The sequence below is a fragment of the Heptranchias perlo genome, unplaced genomic scaffold (genome assembly GCF_035084215.1).
Source record: "Heptranchias perlo isolate sHepPer1 unplaced genomic scaffold, sHepPer1.hap1 HAP1_SCAFFOLD_52, whole genome shotgun sequence".
NCBI classification, from domain to species: Eukaryota; Metazoa; Chordata; class Chondrichthyes; order Hexanchiformes; family Hexanchidae; genus Heptranchias; species Heptranchias perlo.
This window is the reverse complement of record NW_027139537.1, coordinates 8,264,887-8,278,251: the sequence shown is the minus strand read 5'-3', so window position 1 is coordinate 8,278,251 and position 13,365 is coordinate 8,264,887. Positions and strand designations below refer to the sequence as shown.

General features: G+C 46.5%; 1 non-coding gene across 1 annotated transcript; it reads left to right on the top strand.

The window, feature by feature from the left end:
• The first annotated feature begins 11,534 nt into the window (after positions 1 to 11,534).
• trnaw-cca (transfer RNA tryptophan (anticodon CCA)) lies at positions 11,535 to 11,606 on the top strand. Its single transcript has one exon. It is a non-coding gene; the product is annotated as a tRNA-Trp (tRNA).
• The last annotated feature ends 1,759 nt before the right edge of the window (positions 11,607 to 13,365 follow it).

Below are 13,365 nucleotides of genomic sequence, written 5' to 3'. Positions count from 1 at the left end.
ACATTAGCAGTTTTCCAATCTGCCGGGACCTTTGCCGAGTCCAGAGAATTTTGGAAAATTATTACCAAAGCATCCACAATCCCTACTGTCACTTCCCTCAAGAGCCTCGGATGTAAGCCATCACGTCCAGGGGATTCATCCGCCTTGCGTCCCATTATTTTACTGAGTACCGATTCCTTAGTGATTTTAATCGTATTTAGCTCCTCCCCCCCCTCGAGCCCCCTGTTTGTCCAGTGTTTGGATATTCTTAGTACATGCTTCCTCATCGACATGCTGCCCTTTGGTGACACAGTACGCAGACATGGACCAGCTTTCAGATGGACGCTGACAAAACCACTGCCTCTCTTGACCCTTCCAATATCCTTGTGTTGTCAGGCCCACATTCTGTTTTAGATGAGCCACAATTCACTCAAGTTAAAAATTGGGAAGTCATGATCTTTGGCCCCAAAATCTCCACATCCTTGCCAGGAATTCCATCCCCATCCCTGGCTTTTTGATTGGTGAGTTGCTCACCAACCACCGAAGCCCTTACTGACCTGTATTGGATTCCAGTCTCCTAAGCCTGTAATTTATTTATATTCTTTCTTACACTTAATTGAATCAGGGCATCACCCCTCCCTATCTCTGTAAACTCCCCAGTCCGACAGCCCCTCCCAAACACTCTACTCCTCCACCTCTGGCCACTTGTGCATCCGCAGTCTATTTGTCCTATTTTTGAAAGCCGTGCCTTCAGCCATGGCCACGCTCCTGAATGCCCTCCCGAAGCCCCTCCATCGCCCTCTCCTCCTTTCAGGTGTCAGACGTGGCTCAGTGTTCGCAGTCTCATCTGTGAGTTAGAAAGCTGTGCATTGAAGTCCAATTCCAGAGATTTGAACACATAATCCGGGCTGACATTGCAGTGCAGTACTGAGGGGCCACCAGTGCAGGTTAGTAGTGAGGTCGTGGTGCACTGTCGGAAAGTCACGACTGAGGGAGTGTAATACTGTCAGAGGCTCAGTACTGAAGGAGTGCTGCATTGTCGGGCAGTCAGTACCGAGGGAATGTTGCAACGTCGGATGGTCAGTATTGAGGGAGTGCTGCATTGTAGGAGGGTCAGTACTGTGGGAGTTTTGAACTGTGGGAGAGTCAGTACTGAGGAAGTGCTGCACTGTCGGAGGGTCAGTACTGAGGAAGTGTTGCACTGTCGGAGGGTCAGTACTGAGGAAGTGCTGCACTGTCGGAGGGTCAGTACTGAGGAAGTGTTGCACTGTCGGATAGTAAGTACTAAGGAAGTGCTGCACTGTCGGAGAGACAGTACTAAGGAAGTGATGCACTGTCAGAGACTCAGTACTGAGGGACTGGCACTCTGTTGGATGGTCAGTGCTGCGGGATCTCAGTACTGTTGAGGATCAGTACTGAGGGAGTGCTACACTGTCGGAGGTTTCGTACTGAGGGAGTGGTACATTGTCGGAGGGTTAATACTGAAGGAGTGCTACACTGTCGGAGGCTTCATACTGAAGGAGTGCTACACTGTCGGAGGCTTCGCACTGAGGGAGTGCTACAGTGTCGGAGGGTTAGTACTGAAGGAGTGCTACACTGTCGGAGGCTCAGTATTGAGGGAGTTTTGCACTGACGGAGAGTCAGTACTGAGGAACTGTTGCACTGTTGAGTGGTCAGTACTGAGGGAGTGGCACTCTGTTGGATGGTCAGTGCTGCGGGAGCTCGGTACTGTTGGAGGGGCAGTACTGTGGGAGCGCTGTACTGTCGGAGGTGCCAACAGTAGGATACGTTGAATCGAGGGCCCATCTACCCTCTCAGATAGATGTAAAAGATCCCATAGCAATATTCGAAAAAGTGCAGGGGAGTTCATTCCGGTGTCCTGGCAAATATTTATCCCTCAACCAACATTACTGCAGCCGATTTTCTGGACATTTATCTCATTGCAGTGTGTGGGATGTTGCTGTGTGCCAATTGTCTGTCACGTTTCCTACATTACCACAGTGACTACACTTCACAATGTTCTTCATTGACTGTTCTGGGCGTCCTGACACCTTGAATAGCGCATTATAAAGGCAAGTTATTTCCTTCTTTCAGACCTTTCATGAAACCTATTTCTTGCTTCAAGCTTTTGTCATCCCTCCTAATATCACCTTCTTCGGCCGGGGGTCCATTTTTGTCCTTCAGACATCGAAATTCTACTCTTGAAAACCAATCTTAACCCCTCCTACTCTCCATTTACTTCTCTTCCTTTAAACACCCTCCTTTAAACCACTCTTTCACCAGTCCTCCTGATATATTGTTACTCCTTTTACTTCTCCGTGAATCCCCTTGGGAATGTTTATTAAATAAAGGGCGGACTGTGAATTATTTTTTATTTTTGTATTCGTTCGTGGGATGTGGGCGTCGCTGGAAAGGCCAGCATTTATTGCCCATCCCTAATTGCCCTTGAGAAAGTTGTGGTGAGCCGCCTTCTTGAACCGCAGCAGACCGTGTGGTGAAAGTTCTCACTCCCACAGTGCTATTAGTTAGGGAGTTTCAGGATTTTGACCCAGCGACGATGAAGGGACGGCGATAAATTTCCAAGTCGGGATGGTGTGTGACTTGGAGGGGAACGTGCAGGTGGTGTTGTTCCCATGTGCCAACTGTCCTTGTCCTTCCAGATGGACGAGGTCGCGGGTTTAAGAGATGCTGTCGAAAAAGCCTTGGGGTGTTGCTGCAGTGCATCCAGTGGATGGTACACACTGCAGCCACAATTCGCCGGTGGTGAATGGAGTGAATGTTTGGGGTGGTGGATGGGGTACCAATCAAGCGGGCTTCTTTGTCCTGGATGGTGTCGAGCTTCCTGAGTGTTGTTGGAGCTGCACTCATCCAGGCAAGTGGAGAGTATTCCATTACACTCCTGACTTGTGCTTTGTAGCTGATGGAAATGCTTTGGGGAGTTAGGACGTGAGTCACTCGCCGCAGATTACCCAGCCTCTGACCTGCTCTTGTAGCCACAGCATTTAGGTGGCTGGTCCAGTTCAGTTCCTGGTCAATGGTGACCCCCAGGATGTTGATGGTGGGGGATTCGGCGATGGTAATGCTGTCGAATGTTAAGGGGAGGTGGTTAGACTCTCTCTTGTTCGAGATGGTCATTGTCCGGCAGTTGTCTGACGCAAATGTTACTGCCACTTATGAGCCCAAGCCTGGATGTTGTCCAGTTCTTGCTGCATGCAGGCATGGACTGCTTCACGATCTGAGGGGTTGCGAATGGAACTGAACACTGCGCAATCATCAGCGAACATCCCCATTTCTGAATTTACGATGGAGGGAATGTCATTGATGAACCAGCTGAAGATGGTTGGGCCTAGGACACTGCCCTGAGGAACTCCTGCTGCATTGTCCTGGGGCTGAGATGATTGGCCTCCAACAACCACTGCCATCTTCCCTTGTGCGAGGTATGACTCCAGCCACTGGAGAGTTTACCCCCTGATTCCCATTGACTTCAATTTTACCATTGCTCCTTGGTGTCACACTCGGTCAAATGCTGCCTTGATGTCAAGGGCAATCACTCTTACCTCACCTCTCGAATTCAACTCATTTGTTTGCACCAAGGCTGTAATGAGGTCTGGAGCCGAGTGGTCCTGACGGAACCCAAACTGAGCATCGGTGAGCAGGTTATTGGTGAGTAAATGCCGCTTGATAGCACTGTCAACGACACCTTCCATCACTTTGCTGATGATTGAGAGTAGACTGATGGGGCGGTAATTGGCCGGATTGGATTTGTCCTGCTTTTTGTGGACAGGACATACGTCGGCAATTTTCCACATTGTCGGGTAGATGCCAGTGTTGTAGCTGTACTGGAACAGCTTGGCTGGAGGCGCAGCTGGTTCTGGAGCACAAGTCTTCAGCACTACAGTCGGGATGTTGTCGGGGCCCATAGCCTTTGCTGTATCCAGTGCACTCAGCCGTTTCTTGATATCAATTGGAGTGAATCGAATTGGCTGAAGACTGGCTTCTGTGATGGTGGGGATATCGGGAGGAGGATGTGATGGATCATCCAATCGGCACTTCTGGCTGAAAATGGTTGCAAACGCTTCAGACTTGTCTTTTGGACTCATGTGCTGGACTCCGCCATCATTGAGAATGGGGATGTTTGCAGAGCATCCTCCTCCCGTTAGTTGTTTCAGTGTCCACCACCATTGACGACTGGATGTGACAGGACTGCAGAGCTTTGATCTGATCCGTTGGTTGTGGAATCGTTTCGCTCTATCTATAGCATGTTGATTCCGCTGTTTAGCATTCACGTAGTCCTGAGTTGTAGCTTCACCAGGTTGGCACCTCATTTTTAGGGACTCTCAGTGCTGCTCCTGGCATGCTCTTCTCCACTCCTCATTGAACCAGGGTTGATCCCCTGGTTTGTTGGTAATGGTAGAGTGAGGAATATGGCGGGCCATGAGGTTACAAATTGTGCTGGAATACAATTCTGCTGCTGCTGATGGCCCACAGTGCCTCCTGGATGCCCAGTTTTGAGCTGCTCGATCTGTTCTGAATCGATCCCATTTAGAACGGTGATAGTGCCACACAACACGTTGAATGGTGTCCTCAGTGCGAAGATGGGACTTCATCTCCACGAGGACTGTGCGGTGGTCACTCTTACCAACACTGTCCTGGACAGATGCATTTGCGACAGATAGATTGGTGAGGACGAGGTCAAGTCAGTTTTTCCCTCTTGTTGGTTCGCTCACCACCTGCTGCAGGCTCAGTCTCGCAGCTATGTCCTTCAGGACTCAGCCAGTAGTGGTGCTACCGAGCCACTCTTTGGTGATGGACATTGAAGTCCCCCACCCAGAGTACATTTTGTGCCCTTGCTGCCCTCAGTGCTTCCTCCAAGTGGTGCTCAACATGGAGGAGGATGGTAAGCGGTAATCAGCAGGAGATTCCCTTGCACCATGTTTGACCTGATGCCATGAGATTTCATGGGGTCCAGAGGCAATGTTGAGGACTCTCAGGGACACTCCCTCCTGACTGTATATCACTGTACCACCACCTCTGGTGGGTCAGGACAAACCCAGGGATTGTGATGGAAGAGTCTGTGACGTTGGCTGAAAGATCTGATTCTGGCAAAATCAGGATGTTGCCTGACTAGTCTGTGGGACAGCTCTACCAATTTCGGCACAAGTCCCCAGATGTTGGTGAGGAGGAGTTTGCAGGGACGACTGGGCTTGGTTTGCCGTTGTCTTGTCCTTTGCCAGGTGGTCCGTCCGGTTTTATTCTTATTATGACTTTTCGTAGCGAGATTTTGCAACTGAGTGGCTTGCTCGGCCATTTCAGAGAGCAATTCAGAATCAACCACATTGCTGTGGGTCTGGAGTCATATATTGGGCAGACCGTGTAAGGATGGCAGGTTTCCTTCTCTAAAGGGCATTAGTAAACCAGATGGATTTTTACGACAATCCGGTAGTTTCATGGTCACCATTATTGATACTAGTATTTTAATTCCAGATTTTTATTTAATTAATTGAATTTAAATTCACCAGCTGCCGTGGTGGGATTTGAACTCATACTGCTAGATTTTTAGTTCAGTAACAGAACCACGATGCTGCCGTACCCTTTTAACATGGTTACCAGTTTACAGGGAATAAAGTTAGAATTAATTAGTTAAATTGAACGTGGTGACCGATGAACAGGGAATAAAGTTGGAGTTAATTGATATATTTAGAAACCTTATATGCATTCCCTGGTGGTCACGTGGTGACCTATGTCAAATATATCTGGGAGTTTGTATTTGGTCCAAATAATATTTCTGGTTTGGTGACTCTGTTAGTTGCAAATGTATTCCATGTATCTGTCGTATATATTTATTAATTTATTTATTTATTTATTATTCGTTCACGGGATGTGGGCGTCGCTGGCAAGGCCGGCATTTATTGCCCATCCCTAATTGCCCTCGCGAAGGTGGTGGTGAGCCGCCTTCTTAAACCGCTGCAGTCCGTGTGGTGAAGGTTCTCCCACAGTGCTGTTAGGAAGGGAGTTCCAGGATTTTGACCCAGCGACAATGAAGGAACGGCGATATATTTCCAAGTCGGGATGGTGTGTGACTTGGAGGGGAACGTGCAGGTGGTGTTGTTCCCATGCGCCTGCTGCCCTTGTCCTTCTAGGTGGTAGAGGTCGCGGGTTTGGGAGGTGCTGTCGAAGAAGCCTTGGCGAGTTGCTGCAGTGCATCCTGTGGATGGTGCACACTGCAGCCACAGTGCGCCGGTGGTGAAGGGAGTGAATGTTTAGGGTGGTGGATGGGGTGCCAATCAAGCGGGCTGCTTTATCTTGGATGGTGTCGAGCTTCTTGAGTGTTGTTGGAGCTGCACTCATCCAGGCAAGTGGAGAGTATTCCATCACACTCCTGACTTGTGCCTTGTAGATGGTGGAAAGGCTTTGGGGAGTCAGGAGGTGAGTCACTCGCCGCAGAATACCCAGCCTCTGACCTGCTCTCGTAGCCACAGTATTTATATGGCTGGTCCAGTTAAGTTTCTGGTCAATGGTGACCCCCAGGATGTTGATGGTGGGGGATTCGGCGATGGTAATGCCGTTGAATGTCAAGGGGAGGTGGTTGGACTCTCTCTTGTTGGAGATGGTCATTGCCTGGCACTTATCTGGCGCGAATGTTACTTGCCACTTATCAGCCCAAGCCTGGATGTTGTCCAGATCTTGCTGCATGCAGGCTCGGATTGCTTCATTATCTGAGGGGTTGCGAATGGAACTGAACACTGTGCAGTCATCAGCGAACATCCCCATTTCTGACCTTATGATGGAGGGAAGGTCATTGATGAAGCAGCTGAAGATGGTTGGGCCTAGGACACTGCCCTGAGGAACTCCTGCAGCAATGCCTTGGGGCTTGGATGATTGGCCTCCAACAACCACTACCATCTTCCTTGGGTGTATATATTGTAAAGCTACTTTTGGCGCTGATAAGAGTCCATATAATTCCGCAATTAATGTTTTATTTGCGTTTTCACAATAACAAGTCTGTCTCACTGGTTCCCCAGTGTCAGGGAAGGAAGTGTCTAATGCCCTCTTTTATTTAATGTTACAAACAGAAGACAAACACTCGTATTCGTTCAAAATCAACCTGCAGGTTGACACACACACACAGATAAACACAGCTAATGAGATGGATGTCATGTTGGGATTGCTGCACATGCATACCCAGGGGCGAGTTTACTGCAATGACAGACAAGAGTGCTACGTTCGTTCACGCCCGGCTAGCTCAGTCGGTAGAGCATGAGCCTCTTACTCTCAGGGTCGTGGGTTCTCTTTTAAACTTTTATGTTGCTTTTAGGAGCGAACCCCAGCTCTGACGCACCCCGACCTCCCGTGCAGTGTCACCGCGCACATTGTGGCCGCGCCCGGGCTGATTTCTCTCTCTCACACCCGGGACCGCTGAGTCTGCTGTACCGTGATCACCAACTCATCCAGTTTGTGAATTTAAACCGGAACAGGTGCCTCGCAAAGGGCAAGAGAAGTCGGGAAGGCTGCAACCTCTGATAAAATTTCATTCCCATTAGAGGTTTGTGCATCTGAATCCCTGACACTTTCTGCATCTTTTAAAAGTTTTGACATTCACTGTACAGGACGCGGCACCAAGAGGCTCGTCTCTTACACTCACAGTGATGCGAAGGGCCGTTTTCACTCGTAAAACAGCTATTGTGATATTGTGATATTGGCTTCGACTCCCTTAACAGTGGAAAGAGTTTGTCTAACTACCTTTCAAAATCCACAAAAATCTTCCATATTCCAAGGAATACAAGTATGTAACCGCTCCTCATAATTTAACCCTTCGAGCCCTGCTGACATTCTGGTAAATCTGGGCTGCGCTCCTTCCAAGGCCAATATGCCCTTTTAGAGTAAAAGGGAATAACACTTGAAATGAGCGTCACTGAGGATCAGTTTTCTCTCACTCAAAGTTATCTGTTTAGTGAAGTAAAAGATGCAGCTTTTCAATAATAAGGAAGCAGCCACTGTCGCCCTTTTTGGCAGGGGAAACAAACTCCTCCATGGAGGTTAATGGAGAGCAAGTTTCAATATAATATTTCCACTCGGGAACCTTTCACGTGTAAAGCAAACGCGATAACCGCTATCCTAAGGAAACCGCTACTATCTCATTAAAAACAATGGGGAACTGACTTAGTCTCCTGTCTCTGTTCTGATTTGGAATGCGTTGCTTCTCCGTCCAGCAACACTTAATATGTTACAACACAGAAGGAGTTCATTCGGCCCATCGTACCTGTGCTAGCTCTTTGAAAGAGCTATCCAAGTAGTCCCACCACCCATAAGCTCTCTTTCCTCATAAGCCCTGCAATTTTTTTTCCTTTTCAAGTATTTATCCAATCCCCTTTTGAAAGTTACTATTGAATCTGCTTCCACCGGCCTTTCAGGCAGCGCATTCCAGATCATAACAACTCGCTGTGTAAATTATGTTCCCTCATGTCGCCTCTGGCGCTTTTGCCAATTACCTGAAATCTGTGTCCTCTGGTTACCGACCCTTCTGCCACTGAAAACAGTTTCTCCTTATTTGCTCTATCAAAACCTTTCATGATTTTGAACACTTCTATCAAATCTCCCCTTAACCTTCTCTGCTCTAAGGGGATAATTCCAGCTTCTCCATTCTCACCACATAACTGAAGTCCCTCATCCCTGTTATCATTCTAGTAAATCTCCTTTGCACCCCCTCCAAGGCCTTGACATCTTTCCTAAAGTGCGTTGCCCAGAATTGAACACAATACTCCAGCTGCAGACTAACCAGTGTTTTATAAACGTTAAGCATAACTTTGTTAAATAAGAACATTAGAAATAGGAGCAAGAGTAGGCCAATCGGCCCCTCGAGCCTGCTCCGCCATTCAATAATATCATGGCTGATCTGATCCTAATCTCAAATTTAAATTCATGTCCAATTTCCTGCCCGCTCCCCGTAACCCCTAATTCCCTTTACTTCAAGGAAACTGTCTATTTCTGTTTTAAATTTATTTAATGATATAGCTTCCGCAGCTTCCTGGGGCAGCAAATTCAACAGACCTACTACCCTCTGAGTGAAGAAGTTTCTCCTCATCTCAGTTTTGAAAAAGCAGCCACTTATTCTAAGATTATGCCCCCTCGTTCTAGTTTCCCCCATCCTTGTGAACATCCTTACCGCATCCACCCGATCAAGCCCCTTCACAATCTTATATGTTTCAATAAGATCACCTCTCATTCTTCTGAACTCCAATGCTTTTGTACTCTGTGCCTCTATTAATAAAGTCAATTTCACCAGGCTGACTATGTCCTCCTGAAGTCTGATACTATACACCATATTGTTTACTATATTCCCGAGTTTCGTGTCATCTGCAAACTTTGAAAGTATACCCTGTATACCCAAGTCCAGGATATTAATGTATGTATCAAAAATGAAAACATTTTGCAGTGCGACTTGTGTGATTTTAAGCCGTGTTTACAAAACATCTTCTCATAATTTAACGCATTGCACCCTGGTAACAATCTGGTGAATCTGTGCTGCACTCCTTCCAAGGCCAATATATCCTTTCAGATTAAACGGGTATAAACTTGAAATAAGCGTCACTGTGGATCAGTTTTCGCTCACTCAAAGTTATCTGTTGAGTGAAATAAAAGAAAGCGCTTTTAAAGAATAAGGAAGCAGCCACTATCGCCCCTTTTGACAGGCCGATTTTGTGGGCACTTTATCAAACGCCTTTTGAAAGGCCATATACACAACATCAACCATATTGCCCTCATCAGCCCTCTCTGTTAACTCAGCACAAAACTCAATCACGATTTGCTTTTAACAAATCCACAGTGGCTTTCTATTATCAATCCACACTTGTCCAAATGACGATAAATTTTGTCCCAGATTATCATTTCTAAATGCTTCCCACCTCCATGGTGAAACTGACTGGCCTGTAGTTGCTGGGTTTATCCTTACACCCTTTTTTGAACAAGGGTGGAACATCTGCAATTCTCCAGTTCTCTGGCACCAAACCCTGTATCTCAGGAGGATTGAAAGATTATGGCCAGCACCTCTGCAATTTACACCCTTACTTCCCTCAGCAACCTCGGATGCATCCCATTCGGACCGGGTGACTTCTCTACTTTAAGTACAGCCAGCCTTTCTGGTATCTCCTCTTTATCAATTTTCACCCCATCCAGTATCTCAACTACTTCCCCTTTTACTGTGATTTAAGTAGCATTTCCTTCCCCAGTAAAGATAGATGCAAAATACTCAATTAGTACCTCAGCCATGCCCTATGCCTTCATGCGTAGATCTCCTTTTTGGTCCCGAATCGGTCTTACCCCTCCTCTTACCACCCGTTTGCTATTTATATGCCTATAGAAGACTTTTAATGACTTGATGAGGGGATCGAGTGTAATGTATCCAAGTTTGCTGATGATACAAAGGTGGATGGAGAACTAAGATGTGAGGACACAAAGATTCTGCAAAGGGATGTAGACAGTTTAAATGAGTGGGCAAGAAGGTGGCAGATGCAGTATAATGTGGGAAAATGTGAGGTTATTCACGTTGGTAGGAAGAACAGAAAAACAGATTATTTTTCAAATGGTGAGAAACTATTAAATGTTGATGTCCAGAGAAACTTGGGTGTCCTGGACACCTGAACTCCAGGTTGTGCTAACCTAGTATCAGCATCCAAAACCTGATGACAGAGAAAGGCTAAATAAGCACTAAGACATGAAACAATCCTTGGTGGTTTCTGAGAGTCAGCAAAGTGGGATGGTTTACGACCATGAGTTAAGATCAGTGGTGCTTACGTACAGAACAATGCAGCCGAATCGTATAAAGATAGGGCATGCTCCCTTCTCAAATGTTAGAGCTCTCAATAGGGGACAGTCAGAAGCCCATTGCCACAGGCAGTCCGCAAAGGTCAGGTCTGATATACCTGGATTCGCAGATAGGTCAGGTTGTGTTGATTGCTTGTCATGAATGTAATCTGTAGACAGTTGTATAATAATAATAATACTGTTGAATGTAATGTTGAAGACAGCTGTAGTGCAACTCTGTTGTAAGTCAATCTATTAAACTTGCTATTTTGTAACGCTCTGGCTAAAATCAAGTGGAAGTTATTGTTGATGGATTAACAACCCATAATTGCCACAGTAACGGGAGAAATCCGCGAACAAACATTCACTTCATATATAAACATCACACCCATAGTTTATATTTTCACACGTTCTTTTTTGCAGTTCTAACCAAAGTCCAAACATCGAAAGTCCACGTGTTTTTTCAGAAGTTTCCCGTCCTGTTATGTATCTTGAGCAGTTTCCCACATCCTTTTCCTGTGATGTGATAATTCTGGGTGCAGGATGAATGTAATTGGATTTGCTGCAGTCCGCTGACAGCAGGCGATGGAAGCGAGCGCCATGCTGCCGCTGACAGGTGAAGGCGACATCTGATGCTGCCTGACATCCGGTGGGAGTGGGCGGGGATTTGAAAGCCAACCCATTCCACCAATCTCAGAGCTATAAAGCGGTGCTTGACAAACATTGATTGAAACAAACACCCATTGTTGCAGCCAGGCCTCGTGGCGCAATGGTAGCGCGTCTGACTCCAGATCAGATGGTTGCGTGTTCAAATCACGTCGGGGTCACAGTTTTTTTCCCTTAGAGCTTGTTTGGATAATTCCGCAATTCATGTTTTCTTTGTGTCTTCACAATTCACAGAACCCTGCTCTAAAATCTGCCTCTGGTTCCCCAGTGTCAGAGAGGGAAGCACCTGTTGCCCTCATTTATTTAATGTAACAAACAGAAGACAAACACGCGTCTTCGTTCAAAAACCACCCTGCAGGTGGAAACATAGTGAGATAAACACAGGGCAGAGATGCAGACAGCATCTGGAAACATCTGGAAATAGACAAAAGAAATAGATTGAGCGCTTTGTTAACAGAAAATTGTCTGAACCTCCACGGTCAATGAAAGGGCTTTTGTTGGTCGATTTCCCATTGCACCTTATAATTCAGGAGAACTTGGTAGATGATTGGTTGGGTTCCCTTGTCCCCCACCAGCGGAAATGGTTTGTCGTTCCCACTCTACTAACTCCTTTCAAAAGCCACTCTGTGCAAAGCCCACACATCCTTCCAGATTAAAAGGGAATAAAGTCGAAGTGAGCGTCCCTGTGGATCAGTTTTCTATCACTCAACGTTATCTGTTCAATGAAGTAAAATATGCTGCTGACAAAGAAAAAGGGAACAGCCACTGTCTCCCCTTTTGGCAGGAGCAAAAAATCAAACTGGATGTTGATGGAAACCAAGTTCCAACATAATGTTTCTGCTTAGGATTGAACGAGGGACATTTCGCGTGTAAAGTAAACGTGATAATCGCTACAATAAAGAAACTAATCGAATGACAATCAACACAATCGGCAAATGAATGGTGTCCTCTCTCTGCTCGTACTTGGACCGTGTTGTTTCAAGGACAGCAAGAGACACAGACAGTGGCTGCCCCCACCCCGACCTTTTCTTTAAAAACTCTTCATTTTACATCAATAAACAGATACGTTTGAGCAAGAGAATGTGGAAAACTATACAGACCACATTAATGTAGAAATACGTGAATAGTTACTTGACCATAAAAGAGAAAAGCATGATGGGTATTTGACCAATGTTAACTCCTTGACTCCCATACATAGGGTAGTTACAATTTCGCACACACACACATTAATGTGGTCTTTATAGTTTTCCACAAGAGAACTGATCCACAGTGACTCTCATTGCAAGAGCATCAGATCTCAGGGTAGTGGGTTTGAGCCCCACGTTGGGCGAGTACCGTTTTAAACTTTTATGCTGCTTCCACCGGTGAGCCCCAGCTCTGACACTTCCCCCCGCCCCCCACTACTCCGTATCACCCCGCACCATGGGGCCGCGCCCGGGCTGAATTTCTCCATTTAGCTTTCCGCCCCTGTCGCAGCATGAAATGGTCCTTACCAAAGTCACAAATGATGCCCTATGTGACTACCACCATGATAAACTATCCCTCCTCATCCTTCTCAAATACAATATCTCTCCGTGCTGTTATCCTGTTAGACTAGTTTCCTCTCTCTGCTCTGATTTGGAATGTGTTGCTTTTCCGTCTGACAACACTTAGTATCGCATCATGTTAGTCCACAAGTCGAGATCATTTGGCCTATCGTGCCTGTGCCGGGTCAAACACACGTATTCGTTCAAAATTCGTTCAGAGATAGATTGAGTGTTTTTTTTTATCAGAAAATTGCCTGAACCCCCACAGTCTGCAGCTTTCCTCCTCGCTAGCAACCACACGGTCGATTTTTGTGTCACCCGCAAATTTCTTAATCTTGCCCCCAACGTTAAAGTGCAAATCGTTAATGTATACCACAAAAACCAAAGGACCAAG